This window comes from Ornithorhynchus anatinus, chromosome 16 (genome assembly GCF_004115215.2).
Source record: "Ornithorhynchus anatinus isolate Pmale09 chromosome 16, mOrnAna1.pri.v4, whole genome shotgun sequence".
Lineage (NCBI taxonomy): Eukaryota > Metazoa > Chordata > Mammalia > Monotremata > Ornithorhynchidae > Ornithorhynchus > Ornithorhynchus anatinus.
In genome coordinates, this window is record NC_041743.1 from 16,841,207 (window position 1) to 16,851,750 (window position 10,544).

Consider the following 10,544-nt stretch of genomic DNA (forward strand, 5'->3'; position numbering starts at 1 on the left):
GTCCTCTGATTCCCAGACCTGGGCACTTTCTACGAGGCTAATATGTATTCACAGATTCACAGGTGTTCCTCTACAGTCACTTTGGTTCCTTGGAAGTCAACAGTGTGAATCCATATATAGGTACCTATTAAACGTGGTCTCTATTTTACATTTAATTTTATTTCTCTTTTTCCAAGATCCTGCACTATTTTGAGAGTTTATCGGCAAAAACATATAGAAAGATATGCAAGTCCAAATCTGCTCATATGGAAAGAGCTATCAGAGGTTTTAGAGCTATTGCCTATTCAGTCAAAGCTAATGGTTCTAATAGTTCTATCCCTGCCACGCTTCAAGTAACGATGCTTTCGTGATGCACTGACCATGAGAGGACTGGACTTTTCTTTTGCTGTCATAATATAATAAATATTTATGTCAAAATTCTTTTCCACGATCTTTAGGTGTCTTCCAAAAGTGTTTCTGAAATTTCAAATACTTTTTTTCATAGATTTTGTCTGTGGCTGTGTTCATTTTCATTTCATTCATTTAATTTTTCTTTCACCAAGTAATACTTAGAGAAAGAAAACACGCTGACTAATTAATCCCACCATTACTCATCTTAATACATGGATTTCAGGTAGTTTTACAAAACACCTCTGCCTGCTCTGGTACATAAACATGTTTATTACTTTGAAACACTTGAAATCAACCTTCCAGATTTTCCACCAACTCCTACTTCCCATTATGATGGCTTCATATCTGACAGACGATCACTTTCCTGACGTTCAAAGCCGTATTAAAATTACATCTCTTCCCAGACTAAAGCCTCATTTCCTCTTCTCCCACTCCCTTCTGGATTTGCATTTACACTCCACCCTACCCCACAGTACTTATGTACATATCTGTAATTTATATTAATGTCTACCTTCCTTTCTTGACTGTAAACGCCTTGAGGCAGGGATCATGCCTATCTATTCTGCTATATTGTTCCCTCCCATGTTCTTAGTATACTGCTGTACACACAGGGCTAAACAAATACAATTGTTTAATTAATTGAAATCTAATTTTGCTAGTTGAACTTTGAAAAAAAAAACAACTGTCAACCTTTCTGCTGGACTGAGTGGATAGCAGAAAGACCAAGCAGTTCCCTAAATCTTGGTTCATTAGCTTGTTTCATTTGGAAAGGCGATATCCATCCTTTTTCTCTAAAATGTAAGCATATTATGGGCAGGAAATGTGTACTACCCCAAGTGCTCTGTACAGTGCTGTGCAAATGGTAGGCACTCAATAAATATCACTGATTGATTTTTCAAAGAAATTGTGTCCATCTCAACTCCTTATGAGGTATCCAGCTGTGAACAGAAGGAATGATTCCATAACATATCTATCAATCAACAATCAATCACATTAATTGAGCACTTACTGTGTGCAGACCACTGTGCAAAGTGAATGGGAGAGTCCAGTGTAACAGAGTTTGTAGATACATTCCCTGTCCACAACAAGCTAACAGTCTAGAGGGGGGGAGACAGGAATTGATATAGAGAAATAAATTATGGATATGTACATATGTCCCAGAGGGCCAAGGAAGGGATGAATAAAGGGAACAAATCCAAGTGCTAGGAAAATGCAGAAGGAAGTAGAAGTGGATGACCTCTTGGAGGAGATAACCTTTCAGTAAGACTTTGAAGAATGGGAGAGTAATTGTTATTCCATCATTCATTCATTCATTCATTCATTCAATAGTATTTACTGAGCGCTTACTATGTGCAGAGCACTGTACTAAGCGCTTGGAATGAACAAGTCGGCAACAGATAGAGACAGTCCCTGCCATTTGACGGGCTTACAGTCTAATCGGGGGAGACAGACAGACAAGAACAATGGCAATAAATAGAGTCAAGGGGAAGAACATCTTGTAAAAACAATGGCAACTAAATAGAATCAAGGCGATGTATATTTCATTAACAAAATAAATAGGGTAATGATCTTTCAATCATATTTATTGAGTACTTAATGTGTGCAGAGCACTGTACTAAGTGCTTGGGAATTAAATTCAGCAACAGAGACAATCCCTGCCCACAGTGGGCTCACAGTCTAGAAGCAGGGAGACAGACGTCAAAACAAGTAAACGGGCATCATTGTACATAAATAGAATTATAGGTATATGTGTATATATACATCATTAATAAAAATGGAATTATAATTATAAATATGTACATATGTACACAAGGGATGTAGGGTGGGAGGGGAGTAGAGCAAAGGGAGCGGGTCAGGGCAGTTGAGGGGGGGAACAGAGGAAAAGGGGGACAGTCTGGGAAGGTCTACTGGAGGAGGTGAGCTTTCAGTAGGGCTTTGAAGGGGGGAAGTGTGCTATTCTGGGGGATTTGAGGAGGGAGGGCATTCCAGGCCAGAGGTAGATGATGGGGCACGTGAGAACGAGGCCCAGTGAGATGATATGATATGGAGAGTATCAGGCCAGAGGCAGGATTTGGACAACAAGTAGGTGGCAAGATAGACACGAATGAGCTACAGTCAGTGAGTGGCATTACAGGAGTGAAGTGTGTGGGCTGGTGTGGACTCGAGTAGGAAATCAAGGAGGTAAGGTAGTAGGGTACAGGGTGATTGAGTGCTTTAAAGCCCTTGGTAAGTTTCTGTCTGTTGTACAGTTTCTCAGGGAGTGGGGAAACATGGACTGAAGAATTTTGTAGAAAAATGATCTGGGCAGCAGAGTGAACTGCGGACTGGAGCGAGTAGAGACAGGAGGCTGGGAGGTCAGCAAGGAGGCTGATAATAATAATGATGATGGTATTTGTTAAGCGCTTACTATGTGCCAAGCACTGCTCTAAGCACTGGGGGAGATACAAGATAATCAGGTTGTCCCAGGTGGGGCTCACAATCTTAATCCCCATTTTACAGATGAGGTAACTGAGGCACAGAGAAGTTAAGTGACTTGCCTGAAGTCACACAGGTGACAAGTGGCAATTTGAGGATTAGAACCCATGACCTCTGACTCCCAAGACCATGCTCTTTCCACTGAGCCACGCTGCTTCTCTGCTGATGTGACTGTGAGTCGCTCATGGGACAACCGGATTACCTTGTACCTACCAGTGCTTAAAACAGAGCTTGCTATGCTGTAAGCACTTAATAAATACCATCATTGCTATATTTACTCTGAACACAGCCATAATTTGTTTTAATGTTTGTCTCTCCCTCTAGACTGTAAGCTCCTTGTGGACAGTGAACATGTTCCCAAAATGTGTCCAATTGCACTCCTCCAAGCGCTTAATACAGTGCTCTGCACACAGTAAGCACTCAATAAATAGGAGCGATTGCCATTTCTCTTATCTGTAATTTATTTCAATGTATGGCTCCCTCTCAGGATTGTAATCTCCTTGTAGGTCGGGATCCTGACTGTCAACTATATTGTAATGTACTCTCCCAAGCAATGCAGTGTTCTGCACACGCTAAGTTTTCAATATATATCAGTGGCCGATTAATCGAATAAATAGTATTTATTAAACGCTTGCTATGTGTTCGGTACTATACTAAATGCTGGGGCAGATAAAATATAATCAGATTGATCAGTGTCCCTGTTCCATTCAGAGTTCACAGTCTAAGATGAAGGGAAAAGTATTTTACCTCCATTTCATGATGAAGAAATTGAAGCCCAGAGAAGTTGAGCGACTTGTCTAAGGTCACAGAGCAGGGAAACAGCAGAGGCAAGATGAGAATGTAGGTCTCCTGACATTTATACTAAGTAACTGCGGTTTGATGGACAGCGAGGCTGGCAAATCTCTTTAAAGATCGACAGCCGTGAGCTCGGGACAACGACACTTTACAAAGTCATTTCAGAGTCACTTTTCTCTGTACTAGCAAAGAAAGGGCAGAGTGGGGAATAAAGCGGGATCGGACTTTCCTCTTTTCTGGGAGCACATTGCTTATCTAGGTGCAACTGGGTTGCAGTTGCAGGCATGGCCAGGATAGGAGCGAACTTTGAACCCAAAGAGTGCTAGAAAACTTCCCCCCTCCTCCCCACCCCCCATTCCCAGTTCTCCACCTGGATCCAGTTGGACTCCAAAGTTTTCACTAAGGCACAATTTGAAGCAAAAACCTGAACTTGTTTTTGGCAGGGATTTTAAGGCTTTGTAAATTATGAAACATGAAATTCCCCCCTGGAAAAGATTATGTATGCTGATCAGATCTTGTCTGGGTGAACCGATGAGAAGAAGCAAGCCATAAAAGTCCCTATAAGCAATCTTTCCAACTGGGAATGTGAACGGAGATTTTCCAAGAACCAATCATTTGAAAGAAGCAATTTGGTTCAGTGGAAAGAGCATGGGCTTGGGAGTCAGAGGTTGTGGGTTCTAATCCCAGATCCGCCACTTGTCACCTATGTGACTTCGGGCAAGTCACTTAACTTCTCTGGGCCTCAGTTACCTCATCTGTAAAATGGGGATTAAGTGTGTGAGCCCCATGTGGGACAACTTGATTACCTTGTATCTTGTATCTAACCCAGCACCTAGAACAGTGCTTGGCACATAGTAAGCACTTAACAAATGCCATTATTATTAGAGTCCCTAGTGCCTTAGGAAGGCAAACCTTGTCACAGACAACCCCTGACACCCAGGCCCAAGCTCTATTAAGCCATGCTCTTCCCCATCATTCAAAATTTTCCTTGGATATAAGATTTTTAGCCAAATGGCCATTACTTGAAAATACAGAGTTTCGAGACTTGCCTAAGTCTTAAAACTGTATACATTTTTAAAATTTCCATGTTAAAATAACAAAAAAAAACCCACTTTCTAAGGAAATATTGATTAAAGCAAGATATATTACTTTCACCTCAATAGAAGAAAAACACAGTAAATTTCCAGAATGCAGAAAGGAAACTGTTTCTAATAATGAAGAGAAACTTCAATCAAGTAATCAATTGTATATATTGAGCACTTATTGTGTACAGAAGATTGTACTAAGTATTTGGGGGAGTACAATATAATAGAGTTGGTAGAAACATGATTGCTGAAGTTGAATTGTCTTTCCTACACCTTGTCTTGCGAATTCCCTTGAAGCCTCAAATCACTGAAGCCCTTTATATTCTCAACTAAGTACACCCCGTCAACCATCTGGAAGTTTTACTTCATCTTTAAATTTCAAGATGGTATCTAATCTATAATAGATTCCCCAATAGGGCAAGGCAAAATACAATGAGGTCTGCATTATGAATTGATGAAAAATGTTGAACATTTAATCCAAGACTGATAAGCACATGTAAGTCTGAGTGCTTATCTGAAACTTACCAGAACTATTCAGATTTTATGATCCTACTGGCGGCCTTCTCCCTCCACTGACATTTTGCCAGTTCTTTCAAGAATCATCATCAAAGTCTACATTTTAGAAGGAGTTTGAAATGAAAGGGGACAGACGTCTGGGAAATAAACTTTATGGAACAATTCTCCCTGGTGTCTTTGGCATGACACATTTTATAAAGGGCAAAATTGGGAAAAAAAAATTTGACCTCTATTATCTAGTAGCATCTGTTGAGTACTTACTACGTGTCCAATCTGATTAGATCGAATCAACCCCCACGCTTAGAAGTCTGTCTGGCACATAAGAAGTGCTTAATGAATACCACTCTCATTATTATCGTTATTATGGTGGTGTTGACGATGATGATGGTGGTGTTGCTGCTGCTGAAGAAGAAACACAATTAGCTTTCAATGAAGACCATTAATCCTCACTCTAGATTTCAGGATCAGTTAATTCATGTCTTTATTCTGGAGCACCTGCATTCTGCAGAACTATAAATTAGAGCACTGGCAGGCACACTGTTAGCACCCAGGAGAACAGTTAATGATACTTAATGGTAATTATAATGATAAAACCCGAGCTGATTTTTCCATTAGATTTATAACCTCCCCCACATTTCTCAAGAGCATGTGTTTTTGTACAGTTCAGTCCAAATACTGGGGTCTCTGAGTTTAATTTGAGTAAAGCTAGAAGAATAATGCCACTTCAGTGGTCAGCTAAGTAACTTTCCACCATGAACAATTTTCTATTAAATCATTGGGCCAGAAAAGACCTTGAGAGCGATTTCCAGATGAAATTTAAGCTCAGTCATCCCAGACTGATCTATGTCTAACCTATTTGAAATGTCCCCGTGTAAAAGGTATTTCCACAAATCTGCATCAACAACTCAGAATCTCAATATCTCCAGGAGCACTTTTTGCTATCCACCCTGCATCCTGACTTCAAAATTTCAGTCCATTTCCTCATGTCCTCGTCTCAGAAGATAGCCACACAAATTGCTTGATAGTGTTCGCTCCTTAAAATAATCATCGTAATCGAAGATCTTTGATAGAATGCCTTCTCAACACTGGACTAAATACCTTAGTTCCCTCAGTGCACCTTATTAGACTACATTTTTTCAACTATTTAATCCTCATTCCTGTTTCACTGGAAGTTTTCCATATTTCACTTTGGGTTGTAGAGTCCCAGATTCAACTCTATTTATCGGATTCTACTACCCACCCATGCTGGGACCACAGATACCCCCAAAATCCACCCAATATTTACCCTCTTCAGTACCAGTCATGATAATAGTATTTAATAAGTGCTTACTGTGTGCTGAGCACTGTACGAAGCATTGGGAAAGAGTTATAGGTGAGATTAGACACTGCCCTTGTCCCTTCGGGGATGACAATCTAAAAGATTTTCTAATTAAAGGCTGTATCTACCTGCAAAATAATAAATCCCTAGAGATTCCCAGTTAGGACGTTGGGTCCTTGAAATGAAAGCCATTGTTTATTTGCTGGTAATTGTTTGATAGTACTTGTTAAGAGCTTACTATGGTCAAACCCTCTTCTAAACACTGGGTAGGTACAAGTCAATCAGGACGGACTCAATCCCTGTCCCACTTGGGGCTCCCAGGCTGAAATAGGAGGGAGAACAGGGATTGAATTCAGGTATTTATTCTCACTCTTTGGGAACTGGGCCAGGCTTCCACTGTGAGCAAGGAGTTCATATTTACACATTTTGTACATTCCCCATGGGAACAGTACAGGGCTCTGCATCCAATGGGGGACAAATAATATACTCTTTCTATCAGTATGTATCTGTAGTTTCTCATCCAAAGCATGAAACTGATATTTTTGCATATTCAACATTAATTTGCCAATTTTTTTTGGTGTTTCTATCTTTTATGTTTGCTACCTTTTCATCTGTTCTTCTGTTCTTTTCCCCTTCAAGTTGGAGAACAAAATGATGAAGAAAAGTATCCCCCTGTTAACACACTGAAACAAAGTTAAAGAGAGTGAAACTGTGCATGGTCAGTTACGTATTAGTTAGGCAATCAATCAATAATGCACAATCTATGGTGAAACAGTGTGGCTTAGTAGAAGAAGTGTGGGCCTGGAATCAGGGGGTCTGGGTTCTAATTTTGGCCCCGCCACTTGTATGCTGTGTGACCTGGGGCAAATTCATTTGACTTCCCTAGGCCTCACTTACCACATCTGTAAAATGGGGCTTGAATCCGCCTCCCTCAGATTTAGACTCTGAGCCCCATGTAGGACAGCTACTAGATCCGACCTATAAATCTTGTATCTACTTCAGTCCTTAGTATAGTGCTTTTTTTTGGAAAAAAAAAAGTTTCAATGGCATGAAAACTGCCCTGAAATCACTCAAAATGAATTTAAATAGGAGTGAAGTATTTTAATATATTTATGAGATTTGTAAAAGTTGTTTTGGTTTTCTCTCTCCTATGCTTCAGACATGGTTTATGAATATCTAAAAACATTGTATGCCTCAAATTCATGGTTTCACGGATGCTTGCCATTAGCTTACACTATTCATTCTTGATTATCTTTGTTTTCTTCAGGACACAGCAGAACGGCAACAGTCAAGTAAAGGGTGGTTTCCTCATCTGCAAAATCCCTCTCCTACTTATACTTCAATTCAGCGTATCTTAGTGGAAAAAAAAAATCTGGGCCCAAGAGTTAGAGGGTCTGAGTTCTAACCCCGGTTCTACCACTTGTCTGCTGTGCAACCTTGGGCAAGTCACTTAACTTCTCTGTGCCTGGGTTTCCTGACCTATAAAATGGGGATTATGACTATGAGCCCAATGTGGGAGAGGGACTGTGTCAAACCCAATTACCTTGTATCCAGCCCAACTCTTAGTAAAGTGCCTGTCACATAATAAGCGCTTAACTATTAACGCAATTATTATTATTCCCATATGGGAAAGGATCTGGATTCCACGTTAGGGAGTGAATGAATACCCTCTGCGCTTTCAGCCATCAGGACCCTCTTCTTTGTTGAGGAAAAGCTCCTACAGTAATCTGATGATGATAGTATTGATGCCGATCTTATTTTTCTCTGCTTCTGCCCATGTTTCTCTCGGTTTCTGTGTCTTGTTTCCTCCCTTTCTGTCTTGTTTTCTGTGCATTCTGTCTCTCTACTTTTGTGTCTGCCTCTGGCGTTTTATCTCTAGAAACATAAGAGCGCAAGAAATGCCCTTACTAAGCCAGATGAATCACTCATCCAGTTCTGTCTTTGTTTCTGACAGTGGCAACAGGATCCTTGTAGAAACCGTGGAATGACTGCACTACTTGACATCCATCTTGATGTTTACAAACAGCCTATCTAGAGAACCTCTAACTTTTTTCTCTGTATCTCTAACTTTTCCTTAGGGTGACCCAATCTGGACCATCTGTCCAGTAATTTCTCCATAGCCCTCTGGAATCTGAAATGTTTTCAGCCTGGACAACCTTTTGTGAACCGAGTGCTAAACAGTAATCACCTGCTGTATGAAGTGAGGGATGCCTTTTGTTCATTTTGAATCTATCCTTAGCAAAGTTCAAATAGTGCTTTCCATCCTGTTGCTGAAAAATTTCATGAGCACATCTGAGTCTTGCCATTTCATGATATTGTAGAGCCTAATCAAGTCCCCTCGGTACTGATAATAACAGTGGTATTTTTTATGTGTATACTATGTGCCAAGCACTGTACTGAGCGCTGGAGTAGATCCAAAATAAACAAATTGGGCACAGTCCCCATCCTACATGGGGATCGCAGGGAGGAGCACAAGGTATTATGACCCCATTTGTGGAAGTGTGGAAACTGAGGCAGAGAGAAGTGACTTGCTCAAGGTCACACAGCAGGCAAGGAAGGGGAAGAGCTGGTTAGAATACAGGAATACTAACTAGTTAGAATACTAACTCCCAGTCTCATTCATTCAATCGCATTTATTGAGCTCTTACTGTGTGCAGAGCACTGTATTAAGCACTTGGGACACTGTACTAAGTATTGCTCTTGTCACTAGGTTATGCTGTTTTATTATTCTTTCAGTGTGTTTGTTTCTTTTATAGTGTTGGGTAAGCGCTTACTACATGGTGCTGTGCCAAGCATTGGGGTATATCAGGTTAATCAGGTTGGACACAGTTCACATCCCACATGGGGCTCACCATCTTAATCCCTATTTTACAGATGAGTAACTGAGGCACAGAGAAGTTAAGTGACTTGTCCAAGGTCACAGAGCAGAAAAGCTAGTTGTCCTTTTTGAACCATTTACGGTTCTATTAAGTACTTTCTAAAATGCCGAAGCAAAATCTACACACTTCTTCCAGTTGTAAGACTATGAGGAATCCCCGAGCAGAAAAGCCAATCAGTCAAACCCTGCCTCCCAGCACTTGTGAACCTATCTTTGTATTCTGCCAGTTCCTTATCTGTAATTTAGGTCAGTCTTTGCCTCTCTCACTTGTCTTGCCTTATGCCGTCGAGTCGTTTCCGACCCATAGCGACACCACAGACACATCTCTCCCAGAACGCCCCACTCTCCATCTGCGATCATTCTGGTAATGTAGCCATAGAGTTTTCTTGGTAAAAATCCCGAAGTTGTTGACCATTGCCGCCTTCCATACGGTAAACTCTAGTTTCCTTCCTCGATTCCCTCCTGTGCCGCTGTTGCCCAGCATCGGTGAGTTTTGACTTGTAGCAGATGGCCTTCCACTCGCTAGCCACTGCACAAGCCAGGAATGGAATGGGTCTGCCTCTGCTTGACTCTCCCTCCCGTAGCCGAGACTAGTAGACCCCTGGAAACTCTCCAGGTGCGACCACGAGAGGGGTCTCTCGCATCAGATTATAAATTTCTTCTAGTCCAGAATCGTTTGAACCAACACTCTCGCACTTTTCTCTCCCAAGAGCTTAGTACAGGGCTGTGCATATAGTAATTACTCAAATACCACTGATCGATTCACTGGTAAACCATGTCTTTGGCTATGTTTTCTCTTCCCATTCTAATGATGTCCAGTAGCCTTTCTGAGACCCTCTGCTGATTGCACTGATGAGTTTAAAGAACTACGAACCATGACCCAAGATATCTCTTCTAAATCATCACCGATAGCCCCGAGTCTATCAAATGGTTATAATAGGGGAAACACCCAGTTATGGTGACAATTATATTCTTGAAAAATCTCATGTTAAATAAAATGTGTGTTGCACTTCACAAATGTCCTGGTGCCTCATACTTGCACATAAGCAGTTTCCTCTGATAATTTGGCAACGTGGACAAGAACAAC

At 41.0% G+C, this 10,544-nt stretch overlaps 1 non-coding gene across 1 annotated transcript; it reads right to left on the reverse strand.

The window, feature by feature from the left end:
• Positions 1-9,953: 9,953 nt before the first annotated feature.
• On the reverse strand, positions 9,954-10,091 carry LOC114817530. The gene has a single exon (XR_003765393.1). It is a non-coding gene; the product is annotated as a small nucleolar RNA SNORA7 (small nucleolar RNA).
• Between the last annotated feature and the right edge of the window lie 453 nt (positions 10,092-10,544).